We start from the raw sequence: 23,327 nt of genomic DNA, 5'->3' as shown, positions 1-23,327 counted from the left end.
TGGGGAGCTGATCAGTCCTCCGAGTTGGAAGCACCTGGGCCCATTTTTGATTTACTGTTGTGTTTTAATAGTTAGATACATTCATTATTTGACTTTCAACCTGCTTCTCCCACTCTTTTCTCACAGCTTCAGTGCCATGTTTAGACAAATGGTTTCTCCCCAGTGTGCGTTCTTATGTGTTTTTTCAGATTTCCCTTGTCTGACCATCTTTTGCCACAAACTGAGCAGGGGAATGGTTTCTCCCCAGTGTGTGTTCTCATGTGTCTTTTCAGATGTCCCTGTTCTGAGAATATTTTGCCACAAACTGAGCAGGGGAACGGCTTCTCTCCAGTGTGCGTTCTCATGTGTCTTATCAGTGGTCCGTTTTCTGAGAATCTTTTGCCACAAACAGAGCAGGGAAATGGTTTCTCCCCAGTGTGGGTGCTCATGTGTCTTTTCAGTTGTCCCTTTATTGAGAATCTTTTAGCGCAAACTGAGCAGGGGAATGGCTTCTCCCCTGTGTGAGTTCTCATGTGCTTTTTCAGACATCCATTTTCTGAAAATCTCGTGCCACACACTGAGCAGGGAAACGGTTTCTCCCCAGTGTGTGTTCTCATGTGTGATTTAAGATGTCCCTGTTCTGAGAATCTTTGGCCACAAACTGAGCAGGGGAACGGCTTCTCTCCAGTGTGCGTTCTCATGTGTCTTATCAGTGGTCCGTTTTCTGAGAATCTTTTGCCACAAACAGAGCAGGGGAATGGTTTCTCCCCAGTGTGGGTGCTCATGTGTCTTTTCAGTTGTCCCTTTACCGAGAATCTTTTAGCGCAAACTGAGCAGGGGAATGGCTTCTCCCCTGTGTGAGTTCTCATGTGCTTTTTCAGACATCCATTTTCTGAAAATCTTTTGCCACAAACTGAGCAGGGGAACGGTTTCTCCCCAGTGTGAGTTCTAATGTGTCTGTTCAGACATCCCTTTTCTGAAAATCTTCTGCCACAAACTGAGCATGAGAATGGTTTCTCCCCAGTGTGTGTTCTCATGTGTCTTTTCAGATATCCCTTTTCTGAAAACCTTCCTCCACAAACTGAGCATGAGAATGGTTTCTCCCCAGTGTGTGTTCTCATGTGTACATCCAACTTCCTTCTGTTTCTAAAACCTTTACTGCATGCTGAGCACCTGAAGGGACGATCATCCTCACTGACTTCTGTCTGAGATTCAGAAGGACCAAAGGTCACGTTCCTGATGATCTCTGATTCTCTTTCAGTCTTTACTTTTTGCTCTTTTGAGCTGCAATGAGTCACTTCCTGTCCTGGGCTCAATTTCTGAAGCAAATTCTTCCTTGAGCCAAAGGGTTCCTTGTGCTCAGAGGAGGCTGTGTTATCAGGTCTGACCCAATCATCCTCACTGACTGCTGTCTCGGATTCAGAAGAGTCTGACATCTGGTCTTCAGTCTGGGGTTGTTCAAGTGGATCTGGATCTACCTTGCTGGCTGGTTCTGGTTCTGGTCCTCCACACTCTTCTCCATCAGCTTCTGTTTTCAGAGGATGAATTGGGCTGCTGCTCAGAGACTCTTCTTTCAAGTTCTCCTCAGTTAGACTCTGATGAAGCTGTGGGAACTGAGGTTTCTCTTTGTCCCCTTCACTCTTCACAGGGACCAGAGTGAAGGGGAACGTGGTGAATATCAGCCTCCTGCTGCCCTTGAAGCTGCCCTCCCTCCTCACTGGTCCAGAGCTCCTCCCACTCCTCTTTAATGTGGGGGGGCTCTGGGTCCTGCAGCTCAGGGGGAACCTCTTCTTTAATCACCAGCAGCTGCTCCACATCTGCAGGACACAAACAGCAACATCAGAAATCTCTTCATTTTACTCTGAAACAGTGGAGCAACAGACAGAAACAGAAATCAACTCAATGAAAAGTGCCAGTCAGCAAACTGGGAACAGAAACACTGGCTTCAGATGCTTGGATCAACGTTGTGTCACCCAGGTCAAAGGTCATAGTTCCCATCATATCTGCCAGTTGATTCATCAGTAATTTCTAGAATGAGATCCTGCAGGAGAATGAGAGTTAAAGTGCTGTACAAAAGTATTTGCCCACTAACCAATTTCTGATATTTCTTGCACATTTGTAACGATCATCCATTTCAGATCCAGCAAACCTAAATATTATGCGAAGATAAAACACAAGAAAGTTATAAAGTTAGTTGTTATTTAATAAGGTAAAAAACATCTGAGCCTACAAAGGCCCATGTGAATAAATGATTGCCCCCCTGCCTCTAACAGCTGGTTGCACCACCTTTTGCAGCAATAACTGCAGTCAAGTGTGAGCGATAAGAGGCGATGAGTCTTTCACATCGCTGTGGTGGGATTTTGGCCCACTGGGTTGCACTCAGAATGACGTTTCTCTTTCTCTCTCTCTCCCTTCAGAAAGTAACAGATGAGCCACAAACTGAATGTGGACCAGATTGACTGCAGAAGCTGAAGAATCCACTGGAAAAGGCAGCAATGAGAGGACAGGTTCACCTCCTCTCTTTCCCTCCGTGCCCTGTCATTGATGCGTCTCAGCATCTTCTACAATTCTACAATTCTACAATTTCATTTAGCAGACGCTTTTGTCCAAAGCGACGTACAACACAAGCAAGAATTTAGACCTAATTAAGGAAAAGTCCATAGGAAGCGCAAAAGTGCTTCAGTTGTGATTTGGTCACAGGTACTGCCATCTAGTGGCAGAAGAAGTGTCGCCCCCCCCCCCTTTTTTTAAAAATATAATATAACAGACATACAACATCACACAACACAGTTAGTGCTACATAATCACTAAGGGCTGGGTCTTGGACCCTCTGACTTATTCTACCCCACAGGACAAAGAGGAGAAGAGTCAGGTTAAGTGCATTGGTGCACTCTGAACAATTGAGTCTTCAATTGTCTCTTGGGAGAGTTCCTTCTCTACTTTGTCATGGATCTGAACCCCCTACCATCAAAGAAAGAGGACTTTGGTCAACTTGGGCCATGAGAAGTCCAGAACAAATGACTTGGATATGGAGGTTTGTTAGAGTTTGCGGAGGGAAACAGGAGGCTGTTGTTGAGGAGTGGATGGTTGAGAAAGGAGAGTGGAGCTGTTCAGGTGCTCCAAACAAGAAGCTGAGAACAGGACAAGAAGACAAACAAGAGGTTTAACAACGCCAACCCTTCAGTTTGGTAAATATCGGCTACATTGAGAGCTCTTATAATTCTGACTTTATTTTGTAAGTTGATCTCAGAATTGGAACCAGAAATGTTTTTGTAGTTTTCTTTTTTAATTTGCCCCCGAGGGACTGCCACCTGCTCCTGGTCAGGGCTTTGGGGCCTCAGGGACCCTCAGAGTTCCACCAGCAGAAGCTCAAGCCCTGTTCAAACTACGCTACTTTTGTTAGCGACAGGCCCTGCTGTTCACACCGTCGACGCTCAATCAGGCTGCTGTTCACACGACAAGATTTGTCGGCGCACAGGAGCGTTCATTAATGCCTCAGCCTGATGGGGAGGGAAGTCACTGACGCCTAAAATCTTGCAGTGTGAACTGAGCTTTAGCCTTCATGTGGGACCAGGTTGGACCGGTCTGAGGGTGAAGGTCTGACAAAGTGCAATCCAATTACATGACAACAACAGTGATCCAGAGAACCACCTTACCCCCCCCCCCCCCCAAAACCACCACATCCTTTCCGGCCTCAAGCTTGATTTATGCTTCTGCGTTGTGGCGACGCCGTACCTACGCCGTCAACGCAGACCCCTACGCCGTAGCCCGACGTGCACCTCCAAAAAATCCTGACTACGCGTCGCGTCGACGCATAGTGACGTGAACGTCAACAGACTGTGATTGGTCCGCTCACATGACGTTTCCGGTTCAGCACAACAACACCGCTATTTTTTAAGTTTCTGTGGTGAGAGCAACACGCAAAAATAAAAATGGACCAAGCCGAAGAAAGAGTTATCGAGGAGGTTCGCAGGTATGACCACCTTTACAACTTCCATTGTTGTCTCTGTCTCTGACCCATGTGCTTTGACCGGAAGAAAACTAAGGAATTCGACAAGAGTCCCCCAAAACCATACGAAGATAAAGCCACACCCCTCTAGTGGCTTGGCGGTGAATTACAGAGCAACGCGTTCCCTCGACGCAGAACTATAAATGCACAATGACGACGTAGGGGCTACGGCGTCGCCACGATGCAGAAGCATAAATCAGGCTTCAGTCACCACCATGTGCCCCCTTCACATTCCTGTCTGCCCCCTTACAAATGCCTGTCTAGAACCGGCCCTGCTGCAGCTCCACTTCCTGGACTGAATGAGGGGCCCAGCAGGTCCCTGCGGGGACTCACCTGCTCTGTCCAGCCTGACTCGGGGCTTCAGCACGGCATCGAGCAGCAACCTCTGCCGGCGGTTCTCCCGCTCGTACTCCGCCACGGTTTCCTCCAGCAGAGCCACGATCTGCTCCGCGGCCGCCGCCAGCCGCTCGGTGAGCAGCGCTCTCAGCACCGGGACTCCAGCCGCTGAGTCTCCTTCTCCCAGCTGCAGCAGGAAGTCTTCAGCGGCGGCGAGGATCCGCTCCTGGACCGACACCCGCAGCAGCTGCGCGGCGCACATGTTGAGGTTCTACCGGCGCCACTCAGCCTTCAGGAGACAAAGACCGAGGCCGGGGGTTCACGGACTTCTCCTTCTTTCCTTGTTGTGTTCAAAGCTTCCCGCGTCTTCTTCTCGTTTTGTGAAGCGCGTATTGATGACGTATGTGGTGACGTCCGAAGCCTCGCCAGCTGGCAGTGACCACGTGACTGATTCAGGACCTGCTTCTCCGGCTTGGCGTGAGATTCTAAATGTAGAGCAGTGAAACGCCGTGGTTTCCTCCCTCTGGTTCGCGCGTCTGTTGCAGCTTCGTTTCCATCACAGCTCTCTCAGCCCCATCAGCCATGTTGTTCATCATCGTGTTCGTTTTTGGAAATTGTACTAAAAGGACGGTTTGTTTGTTTGTTTGTTTTTTCTTTAAATGACCTGTGGCAGCACTTGGATGATGAAGTGGGGAGACTTGGAAGAAGTGGAACTCCAGCGAGTACATCAAGTACAGCGAGTACATCAAGTACATCAAGTACAGCGATACTAGCAGATACTGGACGGACTCAAGATCCTCTGGTGCACTGAAGAGCCAGCAGACTGCCTGTCCCAGCCTCTTCCTGCTGGCCACAGACTTCCTGTGCAGGCCGTCATCATCAGGGCCATGTGAGCGTGTGTTCTCCACGGCAGGAGAAATCGCTTCAAGAAACCCAACAGACTTGATTTGAAAACGTTGGAAAAACTTCTTTTTTAATAAAAATTTGTAAAAACAAAGCGTCCTCATTCCCATCACTTTCACTGAGACTTTCACATCATGGTCCCATTGTTCAAAGACATGGAACGATCCAGTATGAACGCAAAGACTTCAATGATCTCATTGTGTTCACGGGTCATCAAATCAGTGTCAGTTCAGTCGGTCAAGCCTGCAGGGAAGTTTACAGTCCAGCAGGTGTCAGTATTCAGTGACAGTAACACAGTGTCATGGCGTCCACAGGCTTTATGACGCCTCATCCAGCCTTTACTCCTGTCTCGTCCTTGTGTGCTCACTCCAGCCCGTTGATGCACAGTTCCTGCCACAGCCTCTACCTTGTTAATGCAGCCGTGCCTGTCTTGTGTTCTTCAGCCTCTGAGAGTTTTTGAAAGTTTTATCCGATAGTCTAGATTTAGTGGATACGTTTGCAGCCGTTTGGTTTCTCTGCTCGGAGTACAAGAACATCAACGTCCCTTGCCGTGAACCCTGCTTCTGTCCTGAGTCTGAGCCTGGTCCTGTCAATCACAATGATCCAATTTTTGGAACTGACCATATCTTTCTTTCAAAAACAAAAGAAATCAAGAGAGCGATTCCTCAGTGATGGCATGAAAAGATCTTCCTCACAAACGTGGACGATACAAAGCTCTCTTCCTCTTCATCTCCAATTATTTGACCAAATTTGGCCGTCAAACTGGAGAGAAAACTCAGCCCTGTTGAACTCTGGCAGCTTTCCATTTACAAATAACACGTGTCCACGTGACAAAGTGTGTGAGCAGGAAGGAAGGGAGGAGGGGGGCTGAGAAAATAACAGCAGATCCCTGGATGGAGACCCCGTGCTCTTCTCTCCACCTCTCTTCCTCCCTGCTCTCTCCACCCCTCTTGAACAACACTGCAGGTGAACAGTTAGCATTGCTCTGTTTGATGAAGCTGCGTTCAGGAATGAGGAAGTTTCCCTTTGTGTCACTGCTTCTCTACTAATCTGATCTCTGATCAGTTCACCAAGAAGAGTCTGGGGTCAGGGGCTTGATGAGTAGAGCTGTTTAGTCAGGAGGAGGCTGCTCTGATTGGTTCCTGACACTGAAACAAGGCCAAAGCTCAAGTACACAGGCTCACATATTGAAGTATTCTCAGTCTTCCCACTTCAAGTATTTTCTCACTTCAAGTATTTTCTACTCTGCACACCAAGTTACCTCTTATGTTAAGTTACTAGCTGAGAGTTATGCAGGACACTTGGATGGAAACATAACCTTTTTCTCTAATCAGCACAACAATGTGGGCGTGTAGTGAATCAACACCATAACAGTAACGAGGAATGAACGCAGCAGCCATCTTGGAATCACCAGGTTTGCAAGGCTTCCACTCGGTGAGAGCAACCCCTCGATGGAGGAGAAGAAGCCGGACCATCAAGAAGACCTGAAAGAAGACAGCAGAGGCAGGAAGAGGGACCAGAGACACACAAACAGACACAACACTGCCACCTTCTGATCTGATGACATCAGAGTTGAATGTGTGGACTATTTGGAGGCCAAGCCTCACAATAAAAGCAGCATTTTCATGGGAATGTGTTCCATCCAGGGCTGCACGGTGGTGCAGTGGTCAGCACTGTCTCCTCACAGCAAGAAGGTTCCTGGTTCCAGTCCCGGCTCCAGCACAGGATCTCTCTGTGTGAGTCTCCATGTTCTCCTGTTCCTGTGTGGGTTCTCTCTGGTACTCCAGCTTCCTCCCACAGTCCAAAGACATCAAGAGGGGACCAGGTTAATCCAGACTCTAAATTGACTGTAGGTGTGACTGTGAGAGCGAATGGTTGTCTGTCTCTATGTGTTGGACCTGTGATGGACTGGTGACCTGTCCAGGGTGAACCCTGCCTCTCGCCTGAAGATACTGGCATAGGCTATGGACATCAGGCAGCTGGTGTGTTGGTGGATCTGTGGATCCTGCTGGAAGAAGCAGGGTGGAGCTCTGAATGGTTCCTGTCTCAAAGAGCTTCTCTGTGCAGCTCCCATCAGCTCCTAAAAACAGGAAACCAGCAGATTCAGTGTTGAACAGTGGCATTAAAATGATGCCAGTGCTGGTTGTCTCTGTCTAAGGGTTTTGAGGGCATCCAGCTGCAGCCAGGAGACAAACAGGGATGCTGCTTGAGGACATCATCCAGGAGGCTGTCCATGGGGTGGAGCTGGGGTCTCAGACTGGGGACATTGGACAAGAACTTCTCAGAGGAAACTCATCATGGTGGCTCAGTGAAGAAAACTAGACCTGAGCTGCCTGCTGGAACCTAGCAGGTGAAGGACAGAGCTCCACCTCTTTGGAGACACCACCACTGTGGGCTCACGTTGGCAAAAGAAGTGGGTCAGTATTTGACACACACACACACACACACACACACACACACACACACACACACACACACACACACACACACACACACATACATGCATGTTCTTACACACAGAGACTTTTCCTCTGTTTTTGTTTTTTACTGGTTTTGAACCAGTAAGTGGTTTCTGTTGGTTTGGTTTGCTTGACTGGTTGTTGTTTGTTGATCTTCCAAATCCACATTTTGGGTTCTGGCTTGTTCTGCTTTTCATTTTGTGTTTGTATTAAAGTTCTGTTGATGAAAAAGAGACTTTTTTACCTTTTATTGAAGTAAATATATGAGGGTCTAAACTGACCCATAACACCATGGATGTTCCAATAGTTAATGATATTAAAATGAATACTAAATCAAACCAGTCCATGTCAGAGATGTGTTCTAACACCCTCAGTAACGGTCAGGAAACACAACAACCTTTGGTTCATTTCTAGGATTTTCTTGAGGTTCATTTTACCATTTTTTAAACTGAAATCGAGGGTTTAGTGACTAAAAAAATGTCCAGAGGCCCACAACTAAATTTTCAAACCAATATTTCCATGGATAAGGAAGCCTAACAAGGTCACCAAGAGATGGAAACAACTTGGAGGATAGAAAATTGTTTTAGTTTATTTGACAGCTGATTGAAGACGTGGGTCAAAACTGACCGTTACCATAGAGATGGGAACAGAAAGCTGACACAAGAGGAAGGTTCCAGCTCTGAAAAAGGAGTTTGATCAAAATCTTGAACTGCCAGTAGAAATATCCTTTTGTATGTTGACCTTTGTTGACAGAAGTCACTTTAGCTTGGCAGTGAAAAGAATGGCTGCTAGCTTGACAAAGAACTACACAAACCAGGTTCAAGCTGGACTTTGGACCCTGGTATCTGCAACGACTCCATCAGCTCCTAATCTAGCAGCTCTGCTGGGTCCAACTATTTTACAGAACATTTGACAGACCTGTGGAGCAGTGAGGACACACATGAGTTGATCACATGATCCACTGAAGCGCCATTTTACCCTGGTACTGAGGTCACCAACATGAGCTGGAGTTGGGAATCTTGATCTGAACCTGGTATCACAGCGACACCTACTGCTGCAAAATGGAACAGCAACACTGAACCCAAGTACAGGATTGGAGGGAGACTGATGGTCGCTGTTTGGGTTTTTGAAGAACAAGGAGGGCGTGGCTTCAAGCTGGATTCTCAGAGACTATTTCCCCAACCTCTACATTGGTATCTACACTGTCCTCCAGTCATGTGACTGAAGTCATCCAGTCACGTGACTGAAGTCATCCAGTCATATCAGTGATGTCACTCTGCAGGACTGTCATTGCCGTCTCATTCTAGAAAAGAATCCAGACTCCACTTTTATGGGGCAGTTTTGGTCTTTAAAGACTTGACAGTTCCAGGAGATTTAGTCTGGCTCAAGATCTTCAGATCAACCCAGGACAGAAGGCTATGACTCCATTGGATTGTGTAGTTGGAGCATTCAGAGATCTGGTGGGTCTCAGTAGGAGCTGGATTTATCCACTGAATGATCCTGGTCAATGTGATCCTGCTCCTCCATCTCTCAGGCTGACAGAGCAGGAGGACCTGACTGAGAAGAAAGCTGCCCTTGAGCAGCTTCAGTCTCTGTGTGACAACACACAGGCAGAAAACCTGAATTTGAGGGAACAAGTTTCTACTCTTGAACGTGAGAATAAAAGAGCAATCCAGGAGCTCCAGAACCTCACTGCTGTGGTGGCCAACCTCCAAACGGTCCAGGACAAGAACCAGACTCAGATAGAAGATCTGAACGCAACAGTCCACAGTCTTCAGTGTGAGGGGAGGAAGGTTGATGGAGAGAACAATGAGCTCAGAAAAGAGCTGACCCAGGTTCAGTCTCTGAGGGAGAGTGAACAGGTGGAGATGAAATGTCTTGAGGAAGACCTGACAGAGAAGAAAAGTGCACTTGATCAGCTTCAGTCTCTGTGTGACAAGAGATGGACAGAAAACCAGAATTTGTGGGGACAGGTTTCTAGTCTTGGACAAGAGAAGATTATTGCATATCAGCTGGTAGAGAACATGTCTGCCATGGTGGGCAACCTTGAATCTGTGAGGGAGGAGAACCAGACTCAGATCAGAGACCTGAACACACAAGTCCACAATCTTCAGCTTCAGGTGAAGATGGTTTACAAGGAGAAGTGTGACCTCAAGTGTGAGCTCAACTCCATCCAAGCAGAGAAGAACAAAATGAGACAAGAACTCACTGAGAAGAAGGCGACTCTTGAACAGCTGAGGTCCCAGAGTGAGGAGAGAGAGGCAGAAAATGGATGTTTGAGGAGACGAGTTTCTACTGCATCTCAGGAGACAGAGACCTTCACTGCAGAGTTGGCCCACCTTGAATCAAGGAAGGACCAGGACCCCACAAAGAGTGACAGTCTGAACGGTGAAGTTCAGAGTCTTCTATGTGCAGTGAGAACACAAAAGAAGAAAAGGAGCAGTGCTCAGAGGGAAATCCTGGGAAATCTTCATGATTTAAAAAGCTGTTTGAAAGAGGAAAATCATAACCTTCAAGTGAAGGTCCAGCAAACTTCTGAAGAGCAAGCAGACTCTCCCCTACGTCCAGCCAGAGAAGAGCAAACAGACTCTCCCCTACGTCCAGCCAGAGAAGAGCAAGCAGACTCTCCCCTACGTCCAGCCAGAGAAGAGCAAACAGACTCTCCCCTACGTCCAGCCAGAGAAGAGCAAGCAGACTCTCCCCTACGTCCAGCCAGAGAAGAGAAAGCAGACTCTCCCCTACGTCCAGCCAGAGAAGAGCAAGCAGACTCTCCCCTACGTCCAGCCAGAGAAGAGCAAACAGACTCTCCCCTACGTCCAGCCAGAGAAGAGCAAGCAGACTCTCCCCTTCGTCCAGCCAGAGAAGAGCAAGCAGACGCTCTCATATGTTCTTCTGCAGAGGAGCGACGGGATTCTGCTGCATATCCTGCAACTGAAAAGCAGAATGATGGGGGCACCCTGGAGACTGGACCTGCTAGGGGTCAAACCAGAGGTCTACTGAGCCGTGTGACATCTGGTGTAGAAGATGTTCTGTTTATGTTCATAGTTTTTTCTTTGTGTGCTTTTCCTCAACTTTGTTTTCTTTGTTTGTTCTATATGATGATACCTTGATCACCACAGCAGTTGATCCCAGCTTGATTAGCTGAGTGCTTTGCAGTCTAAAGCACTTTAGTGATACCTGTGGGGTCCCTTATCCTCACTGACCACAGGGATTCAGCCTCACTGAAGGAGAGTGAACCTTCCAGTTTGCAGCTCCTAGACTCTGGAACGCTCTCCCACTGGACATGAGGACGCTGAGGACGCCTTCAGAAAGAAGCTAAAGACCCATTTGTTTCGTAATATTATTGTTCATGATGGAATCGTCCCTCTGTACCTGCCCACACAGGTCAAGAGGTCAAATGATTCCCTGTATAAAACAGCTCTTCCATCACATGGATGTGCATCCCAACAGTCAGAGCTCACCGATGCTCCTATTCCCTCCGGTGGGAGGCGCTACGAGTGACTGAGGGTCAGGGGGGTCAGGCTAGTCCAGATAGTGGGTCTGGATGAGGTTGTTAGGGAGGGATAAGGTAGTGGCAGAGTTCAGGCTGTAGCTGTGCTCCAACAGTTGAGACAGGGCAGGACAAAAAATGGCATCCTGATGGCGTTAGGAGTGATTCTTACAAGAACCAATCAATAAAAGTGGGTGGTGACCTGCTCATGTGACGCTTGTGTTGATGATTACTGGGTCTCCTCCATGCTCATTTATCATGAATGAATCCCTCGAAGTAAAACACCTAATGTCTCCTGAGTTGTTTCACAAAATGTGTGTGTGTGTGTGTGTGTGTGTGTGTGTGTGTGTGTGTGTGTGTGTGTGTGTGTGTGTGTGTGTGTGTGAGTGTGTGGGCAATAACTACAAGTTATCTATGTATAGATCAAACAATGATGAATCAGTTGGATACATTGACAGTGGAAGTTCAGGTTTCCTGTAATTCAGTTTGCAGACAACACAGAAAACTGCCCCTGACCCCTCCCCTCATTCTGGAGGCTTTAACATGAAAATGAAAATGCTGAGAGACACAAATGCAAATCAGAGTATTTGACCAGAGGTGACATTTTTTAATGCTTTTCTTGTTATATTTGTTATATATGTTCTGTATGGTTATATTTGTTATGGTTGTTATGGAGTTTATGGTTATTATCTCTGTTTCTTGTGTCTTTGTCTTTGTTGTCCTACCTTCGTCTGTCCTGGATTTTTGACCCTGGTTGCAGGAAGCGTGTGACCTCAACTCCTTTTTCTGTGTTGCTGAACGTAGAGCCTTGCTTCATTGTGCTAGCTAAAGTGTGATCCTCCCTGCTAATTCCTTATTTCGTTGACTAATTACCCACCAAAAATTAATACCTACTTGCTTTATTTGGCTGAAGTTTAAAAGACCATCATTTTTGTAGCAACAGTCTTTCTGCCTTGTAAACACGCTAAGCTAACGATGGCTTCTCCCTCTTGTCCTCCTCTCTCCTGCTCAGAGTGCCACATGTTTTGTTCCTCCTCTGCCTCCTTTAGTGATACTGATAAGTGTGTTAAATATAGTTTTCTTGTTGTGTTGGAGGTGAGGCTTAGCGATGTTGAATTGGACCTGCAGCGGCTCTGCACCAAAAGCTGCAAGAGCTAGCCAACCCTCACTCGCTGGTGCAGACCAACTTAGCTTAGCTCCTGGCTTAGGCCCAACTAGCGCTCCCCCAGAAGCTCCCAAGCATCTGGGAGAGCGCCAAGAAAAGTTGGGCCTAAGCTAGGATGTGCTTGCTCATGAAGAATTGTTGGGTGTAAATTCATTTAAAGAGTGTGGAACTGGACCTGTTCTACTTGTAAAGTGTAACTTTTGTTATTTGGTGCTTTACAGGGTGATGACTTGACTTCATTGCAGCTTTGACCTGAGCAGGTGTTCATCCTCATCTTAGTAACAGGGGACACTTTATCACAGCAGTGGACAAACATCAGCATTCATCACCCAGCAGCTCTTCTGATCAACAGAACAAGTTAAAGTATACTGGAGAATGAGGGCATCGATCCCTCTACCTCTCACATGCTAAGCGAGCGCTCTACCATTTGAGCTAATTCCCCTGTTAAGGAGCACAGCAGATGATGCAGGTTGACCTTCATGCATGGTTGAATGAGCGTCACCAGTTGAAGCTTCTCTGGTTGACCAATGTAATGGAGACCAAGGGTTCCATGACATAAATGATGAATTGAAGGTAGCATTTGTCTTGGTATTAACAGTTTATGTAAATTAGAGGCACACACACATGTTAATGGTCAGGTTTATTGAATCAGCAAACAAGTGAAACTTTTTCTCTGCCATGTGTTCCAGGGAGGGACCTGGGAAGCACAGGGGGACCGGCCATCCTGCCTGTGGAAAATGAAGACCCCAGTGTCAGTCAGTGGGAATCACTGTGCAAGGCCTGGTATTTAGTGTTGATCTAGTTTGTCTTATGTAAATGTGGCAGTTTCAGTCGTCACGTCAGTCCTCACCTCTTCCTGGTGGTTTCCTTAAAGGGGTTGAGCCAAAAGGGGAGAGTGGCCCAAGGAAGCTCCTTAAGAGCTGTAGGTGCAAACCTTTGCTCCCAGATGGGAGAGGGGGTACAATCACAGGCGAGGTTCATTGAATGATTATGTGGATGTATGATTGAGTTGGTGTAGTAGTCTGGAATCATGTATATATTTAGTCAGGTTAAGTTGTTGCTGGTTTGATGTAAATATTGATTGTAGAGCATGGTTGTGGTCTCACCTCCACTCTATGGGCCATCCATCGTCATCTTCTGCTTATTCCTTACTAGTAAGGGTCGCGGGGGGGGGGGGGGGGCTGGAGCCTATCCCAGCATCTACGGGCGAGAGGCGGGGTTCACCCTGGACAGGTCACCAGTCCATCGCAGGTCCAACACACAGACGAACAACCATTCACGCTCACGCCTACGGTCAATTTAGAGTATCAATCAGCCTCGTCCCCTAATGTCCATGTCTTTGGACAGTGGGAGGAAGCCGGAGTACCTGGAGAGAACCCACGCAGGCCTGGGGAGAACATGCAAACTCCACACAGAAAGATCCCACGCCCGAGCCAGGACCCGAACCCGGAACCTTCTTGCTGTGAAGGCACAGTGCTGACCACTGCACCACCGTGCAGCCCCGCTGTGGGCTAGTCTGTCTAATTTCCTGCAGCCAGGAGGGAATTAAAGGCAGTCAGGGGTTTTTAATGTAAGTTGATGGTGTCTCATGCAATCTCTTTCAATACTCCAGTGGTGGTTTAAGTGAAGAAAAACATGGGTTAGTCAGTAGGACTCTGTGTGTGTGTTGGAAACCATCTCATCTAAATCTCCTCTCCAAAAACCCTCTTCTGCAACTTTGTACCCAAGTTGTCTCCTCATCAGGCACCACAGTATCCAGTAGGTTCAGTTAAAACAGTCATCAGTGATTAATGTTCATGTTCAATGATGAGGTTTTGATTTATTCTTCTAGAATCATCTGAACAAACCCTCCTCAACACAGTGAAGCCTTCATCTGACAGGAGGAGTTTCTTTTCCCAGTGATTCCACTGACAGTGAAAAGCTACGTTCATCAGACTGGTCTGATAGGATCAACTACTGGTTGCTCTGGAGTGGAAACAGCAACCTGTCAGGAAACATTAGTCAGATCAAAGCCAAGATTAAAGCAAGAGCCTCCAGATCAAAGACAGAATTGATGATGATGTCATCAGGGGGGCTTTGATAGTGTCTTTATTTGTACCTGGAATTCTGTCTTTGATCTCAGGAGGACATGAAAGAAACACAACTGAGGAAAGTAGAGGAGAACATTCAGCTTCATTAGAAACACTTGAACTGTTGAACAGTAGAATTTGTTTGAAACAGTTTACAACACTGAGTGACAGGATTGAAGAGGGGAGATTTTGGTATTTTCAGTTTAATTCTAACTTAAAACTGGGCATGAACATTTTTAGTTGTTCACATTCTAACATACAGAGGAAGTCATGACATTCCCTTTTTTTTAACCTGTCCTGTTCAGGAAATGGAAATGGAAATTTAGCTGCTATGTTGAATCAGAAAAACCTTTTGAAGTCTACTTTTGCTTCAGTCAGAAAGTGGACTGTTGTTAACTCTCACAATGGTTGGTGATTGTGGAGGAAGAAAAAATTCTTATGAACCTCTTTTTAACAGACACGCATTTCTAAAGACACTGGTTCATATTATTTTTCTTCTTCTAGCAGAGGATGGTTTCGATCCATCGACCTCTGGGTTATGGGCCCAGCACGCTTCCGCTGCGCCACTCTGCTCTACCATTGACGGAACAGTCCTTGTTTTATGAGAGCATTCTCTGTCTTTGTCTCTGCCCTGCTCTCCTGCTCTCTTTCCCCTCATTTAGTCCTTGACATGATCCATGCTCTACAGCTCTGCGGGTGGAATGAAGACCTTCGTCTGCTCTGCCCGTGCCATCCTTCGTCTCAACCTAAATTGTTTGACCCACCTTTATAATGATCGGACTCGCTCCCGCTGAGCGTGCCAGGCGCGCTCTCGCTGCAGACAACACAACCAAACTGGCTGTCAGGATTTGACAGGCCGAACTCGCGCCGAAATCTTTACAAAAAATCCATTTTTGTCACCCACGTGAAGATGGGTGGGAACATGCCCTAAAAACATCAAGAATAATATTCACCACCTTCTGAACGGGTCCTGGCCCGTCTCCTGCATCAGGGGCCGCCGCAGTCGCCCATCAGCTGTTCAACAGCTGTTCGCCGCAACACTCAATGAGACAAAGACATAGAAGCTCAAACTGCTGTTGCGGAAGCCATGATCGTATAGTGGTTAGTACTCTGTGTTGTGGCCGCAGCAACCCTGGTTCGAATCTGCGTCACGGCAGCATGAGATAAATTTCTTTGTGTGTGTTGATGGACACAAGCCAAGCAGAAATTTCCCACGATGCAATAGGGCAGTGTTTGGTCAGTGTTGAGCAGGCGTCAGTCTGACAATGATGTCATATTATTGTGTCATCACTTGACCAGACCCAAAAGTAGACTCAGGTATCAGTTTCTTCTCAATGCTAACGTCTGCTAGCTTAGTCTGCTACTTTGATGGCTCTGCCTGCTCAAAGGTCCAGACCCCTGGATGTGGTGGTTCCTACCTGAACGTAGATTCTGTCAGCTCATGTTGTTAAATCAACTCACCAGGAACACCAGTAGATTTCAATGGACTGACAATGAGTCTCATTGAATGGTAAACATGTCAAATATGAAGTCATCACCTGAGGAGGTCTGCTGCTGGAATGAAGCTCCAGATATTCACAAGATATTCTAGATCTTAAAATATAGCATTTTTATATTTGATTTATTGTTCATTAGCCTGCTTCACATTGTTTGATTTTATGTGTTGGATATAAATAGAACTTTGATCCACAACCTCCACAAACACTCTTGTCCAACTTTTGTGCCCAAATTTTCTCCTCCTGAGGCACCAAATCAAGTCAAATCATTTTTATTTGTTAGAACCAAATCACAACAAAGTTCTCTCATGACTCTTTACTAGTAGAGCAGGTCCAGCACCAAACTGCTTCAATGAATCTACACCCAACTATTCTCCATCAGCAGCACATCCTGCAACAGTGGTGATGAACACCTTCCTTTTAACAGGCAGGAACGTCGAGCAGATCCAGGATCAGTGGGGACGGCCTCCTGCTTTGACCGGTTGTATTTAAAGCTCCATTAAATTGGAACAACCTTTCCTCCTCACTTGCGTCTCTCTCTTCCTTTCTCATCTTCAAATCATCAAGCATTTTCAAACATCTGCTCTTGTTTCTGATGCACCTCCCCTTTTCTCTCCAGGATTCACTCTCTACTTGTTCTTGTTTGTTCTCTGTACTGTAAATATGTGGATATTTGTGTATGAATATGCATTGTGTACTTTAATGGTGCATGGAAGCAGTATTTATTTAGATGGGTGTTTAAATGTATGAGTATGTGAACACAGGCCCACTCTTATTCTGCAGTGGGATCTCTGATCATACTTTGTATAATACTGGATGGTGGTGGTGGTGGTGGTGGGGGGGGGGGGCTTTGGGGAACATTGTTGGCCTGTACCTGGGTGTATGATGTGTGTGTCCTTGTGTTGAAAATAGAATCTACTTTTATTATTGTTGTATTGTTGGTCATTATTTGTCAGGACCCCCTCCAAAATGAGATGGTGCATCTCAAGGGGCTGCCCTTGAAATCAAGAATCAAGAATGAAGGTGTCTGCTGGTCTTGGTGGACCCTCTGCTTCTCCAGCTGAGTCAACAGATTCCTGTGTATCCTGAGTCATTGTGTATCCTGGCTGCATTCAGTGCTTTCACCGCTGCAGCCTAGCTTGATTGCCAGTCAGGACAGGTGTTATTAAGAATGGAAGAGGGGACAGTTTTGGCAGGACAAGTTGCTCCACATTCAGGAGATGGTGGGAAGTTTCAAAGCTGCCATAAATCTTGATGACAAACTCCTTCACTGTGTGGTTCAGAGTCCCTGGTTTGATTGCAGCTTTGACCTGAGCAGGTGTTCATCCACATCTCAGTAACAGGGGACACTTTATCACAGCAGTGGACAAACATCAGCATTCATCAACCAGCAGCTCCTCTGATCAACAGAACAAGTTAAAGTATTCTCAGAAGGACGGCATGGATCCCTCTACCTCTCACATGCTAAGCTAGCACTCTACCATTGGAGCTAAGTCCCTGCTAATGAGCACAGCAGATAATGCAGGTTGACCTTCATGCATGGTTTAATGAGCGTCACCACTTGAAGCTTCTCTGGTTCAACAAACCCTTGGGACCAAGACACGAATTGTAACCTGTGCAGGTCCAGACCCATACTGAAGTTGGTGGAGACAATTGTTTCAACCAGGGACTGAATGAAAAGACTTGCCCAGACTCCAGCTCACTCTTCTGAACAGACCCCTCATCTCTGTGTGGAGTAAACATCAGAGGTGGGGGGTGCAGGTTCTGCTTTGACCTCCTGACCTCCTGGGTAAAGCAGTGGAGATGTTGAGCTTGAAGGAGTTGATGGCCTCCTTCATCTTCTCATTGGTTTGCTAAACTCAGCATCATGAAGTGTTGCTGAAATTCAACATGTCAGCTGAGGCCAGAGATTCCTGCGTTCCCTGAGTCCTTGAGTGTCGTCTCTGTTGTTTGAAAGCACAAAGCTGTTCCTGATGGTCCAGTGTGTCAGATTCTGGGCTCTCACAGCTGTAACTGGGGTTTGAGCTCCGTTAAGGGACTGGTTTTGTGGAGAGAACCAAGCAGAAGAATTGACAGTTTCAGCAGGAAAGGTGACCATTGCTCCACAACCTCAGTCCCAGGATTCATTCCTGCTTCACCCAGCATGGCCCTATGATCAACAAAAATGAACTGCCAGTGGAGGTCCTCAGTAATCCAGGTCATGGTTTCTCTAGATTGCTGTGTTGTACTCAGGACACTTGCAAATATCAGCCTCTTTCCTCCATGATCTCTCATTCTTTCTGTTCTCTCCATTTCTCCTCTTCGTTTCTACTCCTTGCTGACTGTTGTTCCTCATTTGTGGCAGAGTTCAGTCAGTGGACCGGACATTTTGCCACTGCACTGTCCATCATCAGGGCATTTAACATCCAGGACTGGCTCCCAGATCATGGCCATGACCTCATCCCCTGCACCAGTGGACAGTTCATCAAGGATGGCAAACATGTGGGTCTCAATTCCCCTCCATCTTTGTAGGTTGGTTACATTTCCTCCTGGTCTTTAATCCATCTTTAGTTGACATTCTTCTGTTGAGCCCAGTTTGTTGACTGCCAGGCTGTCTTACTTTTCAATGGTACAACAGCAGACAGCAAGAGGGTTGCTATGGTGCAGTTGGTAAAAATCCCTATCTATGGTCTGCAGAAATATGCTGGGAGTTCTTTTTTATTATGAACCAGAATTCAAAGACTGACCAAGGAAACCAAAGCACAGAATTTAGAGATCAAAGAAAGAAATCAAAGACAGAACCTGAAGATCAGGAAATGGCACAGATCAATGAGATCCATGGACTCATCAGTGAAGGTTTTCTTTTGGTTCATGGTCACTTGTTGTTGTACTGGTATGATGATGTCAGACCCTTCCCATTCAGTTCAAACAGACTCCAAAGTGTAGCTGTGATGCAGAGGGCAGCAGCCTTGTGCTTGGTACCGTCATGGTTCTCTGCATTGTTAGCAAACTCACCAAAGACCTCCCTGAAAGCAGGATCATTTTCCCACAGTGCTTTTTTAACCAAGTACCAATTTGTCCCTCTTTAAAAAAAACAACACAGATGAGATCAGACTGAGATGGACGAGATGATATGGATGTGATTTATGGCTTTCAAACTCCAAATATTCAATTTTTCTTCAGGGCTTTTGAGAGGTTCTGGGTAATGAATGAAAATTTAAGTTGGGCAAAAACGACATGCGGGGTCACTGTGTGTGTTTACACGTGTGTGTATTTCTTGTTTTATGGTGTTGGAGACCATTTCCATCATCAACACTGATCAGGAGTCCTCGTCCTCATGGGGACCAAAGACCGGCCCTGATGCAGCGCAATGCAGTTTGTGAGTTCTTTCAGAGTGAAGGTCTGGATTGAGTTTAGTTTCAAATAAAGATTAAGATTCAGTTGGTTAAGATTAAGATTAAGATTAAGGTTAGGCTGCACATAGAATGAAGTTGATCGAATGTTCTCATAAGAATAGCTGGGCACACCTGAGTGTGTTTACATGCAGACTTCCTCTTGTGACAACTGATGTCATTGGAAACCATCTTGAGGACATTTGGAGAAAGTTCAATCATTCAGCTGCAGTTACAGTGACTTACAACACTGCAACAACAACAAAAAAACACCCTCCACAAACACTCTTGTCCAACATTTGTGCCCAAATTTTCTCCTCATGAGGCACCAAATCAAGTCAAGTCAGTTTTATTTGTTTAGAACCAAATCACTACAAAAACAGCCATGAAGTTGATCTGGTTGGCACTGGTATTTTTTCTTGCTGCAGCTCATTTCCAGCTCTTAACAAGAACTCAGGAGTGATTCAGGAGAAGAGTTTCAGAACAGCCCAGGTTGGGGACTGGAATTTTGAAGTTTCCCCTAAAACCAAACAACCTTGGGAGGTAAAACCTCCAATCCTAGCCACTCAGATGCAGCAGCAGAAGAAGCTGTCATCTACCCTGACAGTCAGAGCATCAAGTCAAGGAAACATCAACCATCTTGTATGTGGAGTCTGGATTCTTTTCTAGAATGAGACGGCAGTGACAGTCCTGCCAAGTGACAACACTGACATGACTGGATGACTTCAGTCACGTGACTGGATGACTTCAGTCACATGACTGGATGACCTGAATGAATAAGAAATCAAATATAAAAATGCTTTATTTTAAGATCTAGAATATCTTGTGAATATCTGGAGCTTCATTCCAGCAGCAGACCTCCTCAGGTGATGACTTCATATTTGACATGTTTACCATTCAATGAGACTCATTGTCAGTCCATTGAAATCTACTGGTGTTCCTGGTGAGTTGATTTAACAACATGAGCTGACAGAATCTACGTTCAGGTAGGAACCACCACATCCAGGGGTCTGGACCTTTGAGCAGGCAGAGCCATCAAAGTAGCAGACTAAGCTAGCAGACGTTAGCATTGAGAAGAAACTGATACCTGAGCCTACTTTTGGGTCTGGTCAAGTGATGACACAATAATATGACATCATTTTCAGACTGACGCCTGCTCAGCACTGACCAAACACTGCCCTATTGCATTGTGGGAAATTTCTGCTTGGCTTGTGTCCATCAATACACACAAAGAAATTTATCTCATGCTGCCGTGACCCGGATTCGAACCGGGGTTGCTGCGGCCACAACGCAGAGTACTAACCACTATACGATCACGGCTTCCTCAACAGCAGTTTGAGCTTCGATGTCTTTGTCTCATTGAGTGTTGCGGCGAACAGCTGTTGAACAGCTGATGGGCGACTGCGGCGGCCCCTGATGCAGGAGACGGGCCAGGCCCCGTTCAGAAGGTGGTGGATATTATTCTTGGTGTTTTTAGGGCATGTTTCGGCCTGTCAAATCCTGATCGGGGCCAGTTTGGTTGTGTTGTCTGCAGCATTATAAAGGTGGGTCAAACAATTTAGGTTGAGACGAAGGACGGCACGGGCAGAGCAGACGCAGGTCTTCATTCCACCCGCAGAGCTGTAGAGCATGGATCATGTCAAGGACTAAATGAGGGGAAAGAGAGCAGGAGAGCAGGGCAGAGACAAACACAGAGAATGCTCTCCTAAAACAAGGACTGTTCTGTCAATGGTAGAGCAGAGTGGCGCAGAGGAAGCGTGCTGGGCCCAGAACCCAGAGGTGGATGGATCGAAACCATCCTCTGCTAAAAGAAGAAAAATAAAATAAACCTGCATCTTTAGAAATATGTGTCTGTTAAAAAGAGGTTCATAAGGATATTTTCTTCCACCAGAGTCACCAACCATTGTGAGAGTTAACAACAGTCCACTTTCTGACTGAAGCAAAAGTAGACTTCAAAAGGTTTTTCTGATTCAACATAGCAGCTAAATTTCCATTTCCATTTCCTGAACAGGACAGGTTAAAAAAAGGGAATGTCATGACTTCCTCTGTATGTTAGAATATGAACGACTAAAAATGTTCATGCCCAGTTTTAAGTTAGAATTAAACTGAAAATACCAAAATCTCCCCTCTTCAGTCCTGTCACTCAGTGTTGTAAACTGTTTCAAACAAATTCTACTGTTCAACAGTTCAAGTGTTTCTAATGAAGCTGAATGTTCTCCTCTGCTTTCCTCAATTGGGTTTCTTTCATGTCCTCCTGAGATCAAAGACAGAATTCCAGGTACAAATAAATATACTATCAAAGCCCCCTGATGACATCATCATCAATTCTGTCTTTGATCTGGAGGCCCTTTCTTTAATCTTGGCTTTGATCTGACTAATGTTTCCTGACAGGTTGCTGTTTGCACTCCAGAGCAACCAGTAGTTGATCCTATCAGACCAGTCTGATGAACAAAGCTTTTCACTGTCAGTGGAATCACTGGAAAAAAGAAACTCCTCCTGTCAGATGAAGGCTTCACAGTGTTGAGGAGGGTTTGTTCAGATGATTCTGGAAGAATAAATCAAAACCTCATCATTGAACATGAACATTAATCACTGATGACTGTTTTAACTGAACCTACTGGATACTGTGGTGCCTGATGAGGAGACAACTTGGGTACAAAGTTGCAGAAGAGGGATTTTGGAGAGGAGATTTAGATGAGATGGTTTCCAAATCAAATCGGTTGTTACAAGGGAAAGTCTGCATGGAAACACACACACAAACACACACACAAACACACACACACACACACACACACACACACACACACACAGAGTCCTACTGACTAACCCATGTTTTTCTTCACTTAAACCACCACTGGAGTATTGAAAGAGATTGCATGAGACACCATCAACTTAAATTAAAAACCCCTGACTGCCTTTAATTCCCTCCTGGCTAAAGGAAATTAGACAGACCAGCCCCTAGAGCGAGCCTGCATGGTGGTGCAGTGGTTAGCACTGTGCCCTCACAGCAAGAAGGTTCCAGGTTTGAGTTTTGGCTCGGGCGCGGGATCTTTCTGTGTGGAGTCTCCATGTTCTCCCCGTGCCGGCGTGCGTCCTCTCTGATACTCCAGCTTCCTCCCACAGTCCAAAAACATGCAATTTGGGGACGAGGCTGATTGGATTCTCTAAATTGACCGTAGGTATGAGTGTGAATGGTTGTTTGTCTCTGTGTGTTGGCCCTGCGATGGACTGGCGACCTGTCCAGGGTGAACCCCGCCTCTCGCCCATAGATGCTGGGATAGGCTCCAGCCCCCCCGCGACCCTTACTAGTAAGGAATAAGCAGAAGATGACGATGGATGGCCCATAGAGTGGAGGTGAGACCACAACCATGCTCTACAATCAATATTTACATCAAACCAGCACCATCTCAACAACTTAACCTGACTAAATATATACATGATTCCAGACTACTACACCAACTCAGTCATACATCCACATAATCATTCAATGAACCTTGTCTGTGATTGTACCCCCTCCCCCATCTGGGAGCAAAGGTTTGCACCTACAGCTCTTAAGGAGCTTCCTTGGGCCACTCTCCCCTTTTGGCTCCACCCCCTTTAAGGAAACCACCAGGAAGAGGTGAGGACTGACCGTGACGACTGAAACTGCCACATTTACATGACACAAACTAGATCAACACTAAATACCAGGCCTTGCACAGTGATTCCCACTGACTGACACTGGGGTCTTCATTTTCCACAGGCAGGATGGCCGGTCCCCCTGTGCTTCCCAGGTCCCTCCCTGGAACACATGGCAGAGAAAAAGTTTCACTTGTTTGCTGATTCAATAAACCTGACCATTAACATGTGTGTGTGCCTCTAATTTACATAAACTGTTAATACCAAGACAAATGCTACCTTCAATTAATCATTGATGTCATGGAACCCTTGGTCTCCATTACATTGGTCAACCAGAGAAGCTTCAACTGGTGACGCTCATTAAACCATGCATGAAGGTCAAGGTGCATTATCTGCTGCGCTCCTTAACAGGGGAATTAGCTCCAATGGTAG

The 23,327-nt window shown here is 46.3% G+C and overlaps 2 non-coding genes across 2 annotated transcripts; both read right to left on the bottom strand.

Moving 5' to 3' along the window:
• Positions 1-14,911: 14,911 nt before the first annotated feature.
• On the bottom strand, positions 14,912-14,983 carry trnam-cau (transfer RNA methionine (anticodon CAU)). Its single transcript has one exon. It is a non-coding gene; the product is annotated as a tRNA-Met (tRNA).
• Positions 14,984-20,525: 5,542 nt separating this feature from the next.
• On the bottom strand, positions 20,526-20,597 carry trnah-gug (transfer RNA histidin (anticodon GUG)). Its single transcript has one exon. It is a non-coding gene; the product is annotated as a tRNA-His (tRNA).
• Between the last annotated feature and the right edge of the window lie 2,730 nt (positions 20,598-23,327).

Source organism: Aulostomus chinensis, chromosome 1, assembly GCF_037954235.1.
Source record: "Aulostomus chinensis isolate RoL2024-O1b breed Wild chromosome 1, RoL_Achi_v1.0, whole genome shotgun sequence".
In the NCBI taxonomy this organism is placed as follows: domain Eukaryota; kingdom Metazoa; phylum Chordata; class Actinopteri; order Syngnathiformes; family Aulostomidae; genus Aulostomus; species Aulostomus chinensis.
This window is presented reverse-complemented; position numbering and strand designations above follow the sequence as displayed.